General features: G+C 45.3%; 1 non-coding gene across 1 annotated transcript; it reads left to right on the top strand.

Annotated features, from left to right (window-relative positions):
- Window positions 1-767: 767 nt before the first annotated feature.
- TRNAL-CAA (transfer RNA leucine (anticodon CAA)) lies at window positions 768-840 on the top strand. The gene has a single exon. It is a non-coding gene; the product is annotated as a tRNA-Leu (tRNA).
- The last annotated feature ends 10,850 nt before the right edge of the window (window positions 841-11,690 follow it).

Below are 11,690 nucleotides of genomic sequence, written 5' to 3'. Positions count from 1 at the left end.
AAACATTAAAAAAAAAAAAAGTCATATACTACCATCCCCAACGCTTTCCTTGGCCTCGCCGACTGTTGGCTTCTTTCCTTCATATATATATATATATATATATATATATATATATATATATATATATATATATATATATATATATTTTAAGAAAAAATCCCCTACGCGTTCCTTGGCCTCGCTGACTGTTGGGCTCTTAGCTTCATTTCTCATAACGAGCCCCTCATTTCCACCTCAATTTCCTGTTTATATATATATATATATATATATATATATATATATATATATATATATATAAAGGATGTCACACAACTGTCCCGATTAGACTATTTTATTCTAGCAACAGTTTCGGATGGTGGGCCGTCCTTCTTCAAGGTCCGAAACTGTTATTAGAGTAAAATAGGATAATCGGGAAAGTTGTATGGCATCCTTTTTGAATTTCCTTGGCAAACTATGGATATTGTAACAGGTATTTCGCCCGAAAGTCCAGGGCCTAGAAGTCCGCCCTGAGCCTAGAAGTCTGCTTGAAGTCCGAGAGTGGTCCGAGAGTGGTCCGAGCGCGATTGCAGCCAGCCAACTTCGTCGTCTACGTCAACCAGCAACCAAGTTCAACTTTGTTCACCGCTTGATAGTGTTCTACGTGACGCTGGCGGTAACACAGGACGTTCCACGTCCGCCGCTATGGTTGAGGGTGGCGCTGGTGAACACTCTCAAGGTTCGTATACAGACAACATTAATGCCCAAGAAAAGTAGCAGGGGGGACAGCGGCCGATGTAGCTCAGTTGGAAGAGCACCGGACGCAATATTCGGAGGTCGTGGGTTCGGTTCCCACCATCGGCACGTTGTCTTTTCTTCTACTTTGTGTTTATATTTCCCCTAAACAGTTTACATTACAAATTTCTGTGATTATCCAAGTCATAATTAAAAAAAAAAGACAAAGTACAATCCCCAATGCTTTCCTTGGCCTCGCCGACTGTTGGCTTCTTTTCTTCATATACTATAACGAGTACCCTCATTTCCCCTTCATTTATCTACTTGTAGCTTACGGGGGTCTCGGTTCTGGCAGTCTTGAAGCCATAGGTAGCGTAAGAGGATTCTAGCAAAGCTTTCGCCCTCGCTCTTGATCATGTTCTACGTGACTCTGGCGGTAACACAGGACGTTCCACGTCCGCCGCTATGGTTGAGGGTGGCGCTGGTGAACACTCTCAAGGTTCGTATACAGACAACATTAATACCCAAGAAAAGTAGCAGGGGGGACAGCGGCAGATGTAGCTCAGTTGGAAGAGCACCGGACGCGATATTTGTTGGTCGTGGGTTTGGTTCCCACCGCCGACACGTTGTTTTTTCTTCTAATTTGTGTTTATTTATCTTTCCTCTAAACAGTTTCAGTTCAGTTCAGGCGTTCAGTCGTGTCCGACTCTTCGTGACCCTATGGACCATGTCACGCCACGCTTTCCGGTCTCTCACTATCTTCTTAACATCACATAGCTTCATCTGCAATGCCTCGAGAATGCCATCTAACCATTGCGTTCGCTGCCTACCCCTTCTCCGGCGACCCTCAACCTTTCCCAACATCAAATCTTTCTCCAGCGACTCCTCTCTTCTCATCAGATGACCAAAGTAGCTGAGCTTTAACTTTAGAATTTGACCCTCCAATGAGCAGTCAGGGTTTATGGTCGACAATATCGACTGATTTGATCTTCTGGCAGTCCAAGGAACTCTTAAGAGTCTTCGCCAGCACCACAATTCAAACGCGTCAATTCTTCGGCGGTCAGCCTTTTTCACAGTCCAACTCTCGCATCCATACATCACAACTGGAAAGACCATAGCACGGGTTATACGGATCTTGGTTGGTAGACTAATGTCTCTGCTCTTTACTAGGCGGTCAAGGCTAACCATTGCTCTCTTTCCCAGAAGCAGGCGTCTCCTAATTTCATGGCTGCAGTCTCCTTCCGAGGTAATCTTGGCGCCCAAGAACAGAAAATCTGTCACAGCTTCCACTTCTTGTCCATTGATGCTCCAGGACTTGATAGGGCAAGACGCCATGATCTTCGTCTTTTTAATGTTCAGTTTAAGCCCAAACTTCTCACTCTCTTCTTGTACGCGCATCACAAGTCTCTTGAGTTCCACTTCACTTTCTGCCATTAAAGTGGTATCATCCGCATATCTATGGTTGTTGATACGTTTTCCAGCAATCTTCACTCCAGCTGAAGACTCGTCCAGACCGGCCTTCCTCATGATGCACTCTGCATATAGGTTAAATAGGCAGGGCGACAGTATGCAGCCTTGCCTCACTCCTTTCTCAATCGGAAACCAATCAGTAAGGCCATGCCCAGTTCTGACTGTGGCCTCTTGCCCTTCATAAAGGTTCCTGAGGAGACAGATGAGGTGAATTGGAACTCCCATCTCTTGGAGAGCTTGCCACAATCTGCTGTGATCTACGCAGTCAAACGCTTTCGCATAATCAATAAAGCAGAAGTAAATGGGTTTCTGGAACTCTCTTGCTTTTTCCATGATCCAGCGAAGGTTGTCAATTTGATCTCTAGTTCCTCTGCCCTTGCGAAACCCAGCTTGCACGTCCGGAAGCTCCCGATCCACATACTGCTGCAGCCTACCTTGCAGGATTTTTAACATCACCTTGCTAGCATGCGAAATAAGCGCGATACATTACTAATTTCTGTAATTGTCCAAGTCATAATTAAAAAAAAAAAGACAAAGTACAATCCCCAATGCTTTCCTTGGCCTCGCCGACTGTTGGCTTCTTTCCTTCTTATATTATAACGAGCACCCTCATTTCCTCTTCATTTATCTGCTTGTAGCTTACAGGGGTCTCGGTTCTGGCAGTCTTGAAGCCATAGGTAGCTTAAGAGGATTCTAGCAAAGCTTTCGCCCTCGCTCTTGATCATGTTCTACGTGACGCTGGCGGTAACACAGGACGTTTCACGTCCACTGCTATGGTTGAGGGTGGCGCTGGTGAACACCCTCAAGGTTCGTATACAGACAACATTAATACCCAAGAAAAGTAGCAGGGGGGACAGCGGCCGATGTAGCTCAGTTGGAAGAGCACCGGACGCGATATTCGGAGGTCGTGGGTTCGGTTCCCACCATAGGCACGTTGTTTTTCTTCTACTTTGTGTTTATTTATCTTTCCCCTAAACAGTTTACATTACTAATTTCTGTGATTATCCAAGTCATAATTAAAAAAAAAAAAAGACAAAGTACAATCCCCAATGCTTTCCTCGGTCTCGCCGACTGTTGGCTTCTTTCCTTCATATATTGTAACGAGCACCCTCATTTCCCCTTCATTTATCTGCTTGTAGAATACGGGGGTCTCGGTTCTGGCAGTCTTGAAGCCATAGGTAGCGTAAGAGGATTCTAGCAAAGCTTTCGCCCTCGCTCTTGATCAGGTTCTACTTGACGCTGGCGGTAACACAGGACGTTTCACGTCCACCGCTATGGTTGAGGGTGGCGCTGGTGAACACTCTCAAGGTTCATATACAGACAACATTAATACCCAAGAAAAGTAACAGGGGGGACAGCGGCCGATGTAGCTCAGTTGGAAGAGCACCGGACGCGATATTCGGAGGTCGTGGGTTTGGTTCCCACCATAGGCACGTTGTTTTTCTTCTACTTTGTGTTTATTTATCTTTCCCCTAAACAGTTTACATTACTAATTTCTGTAATTATCCAAGTCATAATTAAAAAAAAAAGACAAAGTACAATCCCCAACGCTTTCCCTGGCCTCGCCGACTGTTGGCTTCTTTCCTTCATATATATATATATATATATATATATATATATATATATATATATATATATATATATATATATATATATATATATATATATATATATATATATATATATATATACGAGGGCTTTTGGTATCAGTAATAATACCATCGATTATAGTAACCTTTCGGAATCCCATCGAGTAGCATGGAGCAATGGGCTAGATACTCATAGCATGATTTTGAAAAGCTGAGTATTTCGAACAGACGGCCCCGCCGGGGTGGTGCAGTGGTAAGACGCCCGACTACTGTGCCGGAGTACCCGGGTTCGAACCCGACCGCGGCGGCTGCGTTTCGATGGAGGCGATACGAATAGGCGTCCGTGTGCTGTGCGATGTCAGTGCACGTTAAAGGGCCCCAGGTGGTCGAAATTTCCGGAGTCCTCCACTACAGCGTCTCTCATAGCCCGATCGTCGCTTTGGGACGTTAAACCCCACAAACCAACCAAACCAACAAACCAACCATTTCGAAGAGACGTTGGCATAACAGCACTTGAGGAGAGGCAGGAGCGAAAAAAAAAGGTGATACTCTTAGCATCCGAGGCAAATACGCTTTGAGATCTTCCAGTTGAATAAAACACTGCAAATTTGAAACACAAAACTTTAAAAAATTCTCCCGTAATAACATTGTTGTAGAGACAGGTATAGAGCGCATAACAGAATTACAACCAGCGAGCCCCCCCCCCCCCCCCCCCCCCGGCCGAAAACCACAATGAAAATAGAAATCAAGCTCCAGTCACAGTAGACCGAACACCTAAAGAGCCACACATTACAGAAAGCATAATTAACCAATGAAGCTCTCAACTTACCCCTGATGAGAAGTCCCTTTTATCACGTGGCCTAAACTTCCAAGCAGGAGCCAATATCATGAATACCAGTTACTGAAGGACAACTTTTCCCGATCTTTTAGGCTACGGGAATATTTCTTCGACAAAGCGAACTCAAATAATAGTCTCCCCCCCCCCCCCCCCTTCAGGAACGATGGACACCCAAAACTGGTAGGGATAAATATCTAGACCTACACATATATGCGGTACAAAAGGGCATTCTCAGCGCCTTCGGAACATGAAAATCTAACTCATCTAACCTCAAGAAAAATTAGCTTAACGTTCTGGACTCCTTCAGCAAACGAACTGACATTGTCATCAAACCCGCTGACAAAGATGGAGGTATAGTTATTTTAGAAAAAGATGATTACATTCAGGAAGACAACGGCTAAGTAAATAACCAACCCAAAATTCTAAACGAAACTCGATTCAGAACTCACCGCTGAACACAACAGCATCATAGCAAAAACCCTCACTAACCTAACCCATGAAGGTGAATTACCACTGCTAGTTAAAAAAGGCGCTGTTGCCGAAAAATTTATCTGCGGAAAGCTTCTACATGCTACCGAAAATACACAAGAAAAATCATCCAAGGTGACCTGTTGCTTCTTGTATTGGCAAACTCACAGAACCAATCTCAGATTAGATCGATTCTCTCATCAAACATATGCCCCCCGAAACACCAATCCTACATACGCGAAACTGATCATATCCAATATCAACTTCCCTCATGGAACTTTCCTAGTTGCCCTGGACGTGGCATCGCTTTACGCCAGCATCCCACATGCTGAGTCCGCTGAGACACTCGCCACTTTGGCCCTTAAAGGCACACTGCAGCGGTTTTCAAATGTACCAGTAGTATAAATTTTTGAAGTAGGTTATTTTTTGATCATGCCTGTGAAATTATTTTTTCGATTATGCATAAAACACCTACGCAACCGCCGACTGAAAGCGCGCAATTCAAATTTCCCGCGCCCGCACGACTGCTACAGAGGAGGAAAGCGGAGAGAGAAACCTCGCTACTACGTCCGTCGTGACGTCACCGTGAGGAGCCGGAGGCATTCAGAGCCAACGGAGGGGGCTTTTGACATGCGCTGTTCCTCGTCTTGCGTGCGTTGCGAACGTACAAAACACATCAACTTAGTGTTGTGCACCTGATACAACACAAATCTGCAGGTGTTTGGATGCACTAACAGCTGTGGACGCGACGATGTAATCTTCCATTGTGTTAAAAGCTCGCGGCGCAATGCGGCGTTGCTGAGAAGAGAGATAAATTCAAGCCGAGCAAAGGAAACATTTTACTCGAAGCATTTTTGTGACTGTGACTACATGCAGTTTGTTCCTAATGCGATTTCTATACGGCTTTGACAAAAAGGCATGGCTGAACCATGGCGCGGTTCTTTTTATTTCCTTGCACAAAAGCGTTGGGACAGTCATCATTTCCTAGAACCGCGGTTATTAAAGGACGAAAAGGGAGCTAAGGCTTGTACTTCGTAGTTCAATCCATTACTTTCTGTCTATTCAGGTCTCATTTTTATGTGAACCGTTGCGTTTAGCGTTGACTGCGATCCGTTGATGGAGTGGAAACTCGCGATGGGACGGGCCGACAGCATCGGCGCATGATTGAATTCGCGTGTCTCGTTTTTTTTTTTTTTTTCGTTTTTTTTTTGCGCAAAATCTTCGCGCAACGGTTTCTGTGCTAGACATGAGCAACTCATCAGCGCGTGCTGCTGTGAACTAGCAGATGATTAAGAAAAGCCCACTGCTGTGTCGCAGCTAGGTTGTAAAGGCTTTGCGGGATCCTTTTCAGCACAGCACGTGCCTGATATGTTCGTGGAACCCTTACGGGAGCATTATTAGAAGATAAGGAGTGTACCGCTCAGCTGGGTATGGGCGCATTCAGAATTCAGGTAAGGAGAGCACAGAGCGAGGTTTCCTTCGATGCGTCCAAGCAAGCAATCATCGAAGTTGTTCATATATGGCCCTGCGATTTTACACCCGTTACTGCCTCGTCATTTTACATAGCCCTGTCTTGTTTGAGGATGCAAATTAAGTTGGAAATGGAAACGACGAGGCTCTTGTGAAAACACATTTCGGAACATGGTTTTCCCTGGAAGGTATGGGTGCGGAGGTTCCACGTCAGCCGTCAATTCACTAAACGTGTATTGTGAGAGAACGATAAAAAAGGAAAGGTTCTCTACGTCTGCTAAATCTCGTATGACTCAAGCAGCATTCTGCGCGCATTTAACTTTGTCTACAATGGTCCCGCCTCGCATGCATTGCAGACCTCGGCAACCGCTCTTCGCTTATTGTTCATTTGTCTGGTGGCAGCTGTGTACCGAATTCACCCTTTCTATAAAATTCTTCGTTTCCCCAAGGTACGGCAACTGGCACTGAAAGCAGGATTTGGCTTGGTACACCAAGCCGTGGGTTCATTTTTCATAACATTGACCTTTCGTGTGGGGCGAGAGGCTAATTGAGATGGGGGTAGTCGGCTAGGGCATTGTTCGCTGCCCTTCTTTTCCCAGAATATACGCGCTTAGGTTTCGCTGAGGGCCATGTAATTTCTGCTAATAACGACACACACTACTTTTCAAAATGCCTTACTCTAACCAAAGCAAGTTTTCATTCCAAACCTAAGCTCCCCACAACGGAAGTGCTGCATCGTTTGTGGGCGCATCTGGTACGGATACATGCGGTGAAAATCCCGATGGTCATTCGTGTGGAAATGGCATGTCATAATGACATTCACAAAGCCGCAGTGAGCTGCGTCGCGCGGGCTGCGTATTTCTTGCTGAAAAAAAAAGACTATTTCTGCTTTCTTCTGCCTAATTTCAACCTGATACTCGAGTTCGCAGCATGAAAAACTCTGGGTTTCTGCTGAAAGCCCAATTTTCCCCAAAAGTGCTGCAGTGTCCCTTTAAGCTTAATAACTTTTCACTCTGGATGAAGCTTCGGAGGAACTTCATGCCAAGTTCTATTGTTTCGCATGCGTAATTAGGAAGACTGGGCTGAAACTTTAGACGTGCATATATCTCGGGGCACAAGTGCGCTATTTAAATTGTACAAAATGGAATCATCATGAATTGACACTGCCTCTAAGTTTTCAATAAAAGGATGCATGCTAACTGCTGTGAAAAAAATATTTATAATTGAATTTAGTTAATTGCTGATACTGCGATGAAACTTAGTCACAGTTTGTGTCTGCCTGGCTGCATAACCAATGTACAAAACCTACTTCTGCGTATACCTCTTCGTATTTAAAAAACAAAAACACGGAAAATTTGAATTTCAACGCACTATATACACCGAGTGTCCCAGCTGACTTGAACCAAGGGTTAGAAAATTAAATATTTTAGATAGCCCAGAGAAACCAGTTGCATGCAGCTGTCCACCGTCTTGAACACCACAGGCAATTTTTGTTGCGGAAATAGTTAACTAGTTAATTAGGTTAATTTTTTTTTTATTTCCTTAATATTGCCAGTAGACAATACATATGATTTGCAAAGTTGGAGAGCACATTCAGAAGCACTCATTCCTTTTATTTGCGATAAAGAAAGCCTTACGTGTGTCTTTTATTTTTTAGAGCTCTAAAGAAAGCCCGCGAATTACAAATACAATCATGTGACTAGCGCATTCGCGTGCCACAATTGACCTGCTCCCAACCGTATATCGAGTGAACCAAAATCACATGCGGCTGTGTTCGATGACCAAGTTCCAGCGTTAGGCTGATAAGTTGGCGACGTCCGCAGCCCGCTCATCCAGGGGTCCTATTTTCATCACGCATGGGCGCCGTTCGGCGCCATGTTGTTTCTCTGATTGTGGCCCGAAATTGCGGTCTGTCGAAATGGCTTTTTGCGGTGACGTAAAAATGACGTGAGCGTGAAAACTGATTTTTAGCAGTGCTATTCATGATGTCTGGATGGTATTTATAAATAATTGTGGAGGGAAAACATAGGTATAAATGATAGAAAGGGAAGTATTTACGCTTGTATTACGAATGGGTTGAAATAAACCGCCCACTGTCAAGAGCCGCCTCCTGAAATCTGATTGGCTGACGTTTTGTGGCGGGAAATACGTCAAGCATAAACATTACATGATGATGTCAAAATGACCTTTCATTGCGTAAAGGATGTGCTGCCATGGCTGTAAATGACCAAAGTTAAGCGCCACATTTCGAACCACTTGAGGCGGCCGTGCAAAAAACATGGTGAATTCGACGTGCATTATAGGCGGCTGCTAGCTCACCGCAGTTTAGTAGAGAGTTTGGTGGGTGATAGATTAAGCTGAGACATCTTTTTGTAATTGCAGAAAGCACTGAAACGACGTCATAAGGGTATTATTCAGCTCAGCAATCTTTTAGAGGATTAATAATGAAGACGCAAATTTACAGCCGCATGAGGGTCGTAGCTACCCACCCGTTGCAAATGCTTTGCTCTCCTAGAGAAACCATCGATCAGCGCCATTGTTGCCAAGCGAAGCATTGCGGCCCGCTAACTCAAGCGGTTGATCTGCGCGAGACGAGGCATTTCAGAGAGCAACAGAAGGAAAAGTTGGGTGAGTTGTAGGTTGTTCATGATGGTTTAATGGGCGCTCTTTAACACAGATACAAACAGAAGAAAATAAGAAAAAGAAAGGCGCGAGTCCCGTGTTTTCTCCTCTTTGTCTCTCCCACCACACCATCATGAATTTCAGAGAGCGCCGCGACGCTTTCTAATTATCTGTCTGGTCGGTTCGTGAGTACAACCTGAGGCGTCATTTAGGTGCGATGGCTGTGCAGGAACTTCGCGTGACAGGCAGCGAGGAATCACCAAAGAGTGTCTTAAACGTCGTCCCTAAACACTGCCTTTTTTGCCTAGCACTATGCACTCACAGCAATTTTATTGAATTGAACAGCCTTTCCACGATGGGAAAAGCAAGCAAAAATACTCACAGCTTTTATTTTAATAAAAAAATGCACATGTTTGCCACATGTGATGTGTTTCATATGTAAAGTTTTGTTTTAAATGCTGGCTCACCATTTGCTTATTTTTTAGAAAGAAATAAATACTCCAGAGCACGTTATGACGGTATGTTCTAATTATATGATGTAGTTCAGTGACATTTTGTGTTGATTGCTTTTTTTTAATACAGCCGGAAAATAATCTCCCTTTATTTATTTGCATTGCACCGTTTCAACAGTAAGGAATACGCACGAGCGGCCCCGCCCTAGCTTCATACCACGATTTCCTCAGTCATCTTTTTGTTTCTTTTTTATTCTCCGTTTATCCCCCTCTGCAGCCGTACGGTAGCCAGGACATCGCCTAATTAACCTTCCTGCTATTCTGTTCTTTTTCGTTCTCTTTTTCGGACATCTTTTGCATTTCGCAAGAGCTTTTCACGCGCCAGCGCATGAAAATTTAACCGACTAGGCGTAAGGCCCAGCGCGCGCGCGCGCGCGCGCGCGTGTGTGTGTGTGTGTGTGTGTGTGTGTGTGTGTGTGTGTGTGTGTGTGTGTGTGTGTGTGTGTGTGTGTGTGTGTGTGTGTGTGCGTGTGTGCGTGTGTGCGTGTGTGCGTGTGTGCGTGTGTGTGCGTGTGTGTGTGTGTGTGTGTGTGTGTGTGTGTGTGTGTGTGTGTGTGTGTGTGTGTGTGTGTGTGTGTGTGTGTGTGTGTGTGTGTGTGTGTGTGTGTGTGTGTGTGTGTGTGTGTGTGTGTGTGTGTGTGTGTGTGTGTGTGTGTGTGTGGAAGACACACACAATCTCTCTCTCTCTCTCTCTCTCTCTCTCTCCCTCTCTCGCTCTCTGCGTTGATTCCGCGCTTTACACAACTCAAGCCGACACAATGTGTTGGAAACTTAAGCAGACTTGGTGACCTGGCGCTAGCTGGTCATAACGCGGCTTTTCGAAAAAGGTAGGTAGCACAGCCAGTACTTAACAGTAATTGATACTTTCAGACTGCGAGGGTTGTCCTCAGACATGGACTATGCCGGCTGCGCCGGCGCCTCTTCGTCAGTGCTAAAGCTATTTTGGAAATCTGTCAATTTCTTCTGTTTACGACCAAGCTAGTCCTAAAAGGTTTAGGCCTCTGATAAGTGAACGTGAGCGGCTATCGGCGGTTGTAAAGAGCAATGCTACTTTCCGCGCCCATTTGAGCCAACCAACTGCACATATTCCGTTGCGCCTTTCTTGCCCTTCAGCTAAAACTCGCCCAGCCTCTCCGTGCATAGCTGCTGTCGAATGTTCGACCGCAAGTATGCCGCAACACCACAACATACTTCACTCGCCTCACTGCAACCCGAGGCTTCCGAATCACGGAATGCACCGCAGCGGATCGGTTCCATGCTGGAGCATCGTCGCTTTTCGTACTTGGCGCCAATATATAGTAGCAGACGACAGCGTGCTTTTTTCTTTTCCTGCCATTTTATTTCTCTTTTTCTTCAGAATGCGTAACCCGATTGTGTGCTTACGTAACCTGGCACCGTCCTACTGCACACGTCACGCATACGTCACAATTTGATCAAAATGGCAAATTGTCGAAAGTAGGGCCCCAGCTTAACATGCTCGCTGCAACTTGCACCATGACATGCGCAGACTGGCTCACGAGGGCGAAAAAAACACCTCAGCCGCTGCAAGCCACGGCACACGAATAATTCATTAAGTTAATTAGATTATTTTTCTAACTTACTCAATATTCACTTCAGATGATAAATGTGATTTTTAAAGTTGGAGAGCACCTTCAGAATCGGCGCGCCACGATTGTGCTGCTCTCAACAGTGACTGAGTGAACGAAATCAACGGCGGCCGTGGATGCATGGCCCCGTTTGCAGCGGCAGGCCGATATGTCTGCGGTGATTTCTTCTCCCGTGTGAGCCAATCAGCGCATGTAGCGGTGCGAGTTTTAGCGAGCACCGCGAGCTAGCTGAGCGGGCTGCAGCAATCGTTAACTTATCAGCCGAACGCTGGAACTGGGCCGTCCCGTCGAGTCACGGCCGCAGGCAATTCTGGTTATCGCGGCGCGCGTATACGCTTATCACTCGATTGTTTTCCTACTTGCGGGGTTAGTTAGACCTCGAAAAAAATATATACGCGTACAT

The sequence above is a fragment of the Amblyomma maculatum genome, chromosome 1, assembly GCF_055883805.1.
Source record: "Amblyomma maculatum isolate TAMU_Amacu chromosome 1, ASM5588380v1, whole genome shotgun sequence".
Lineage (NCBI taxonomy): Eukaryota > Metazoa > Arthropoda > Arachnida > Ixodida > Ixodidae > Amblyomma > Amblyomma maculatum.
The sequence above is the reverse complement of the archived record's forward strand: the minus strand, read 5'-3'. Positions and strand labels throughout refer to the sequence as shown.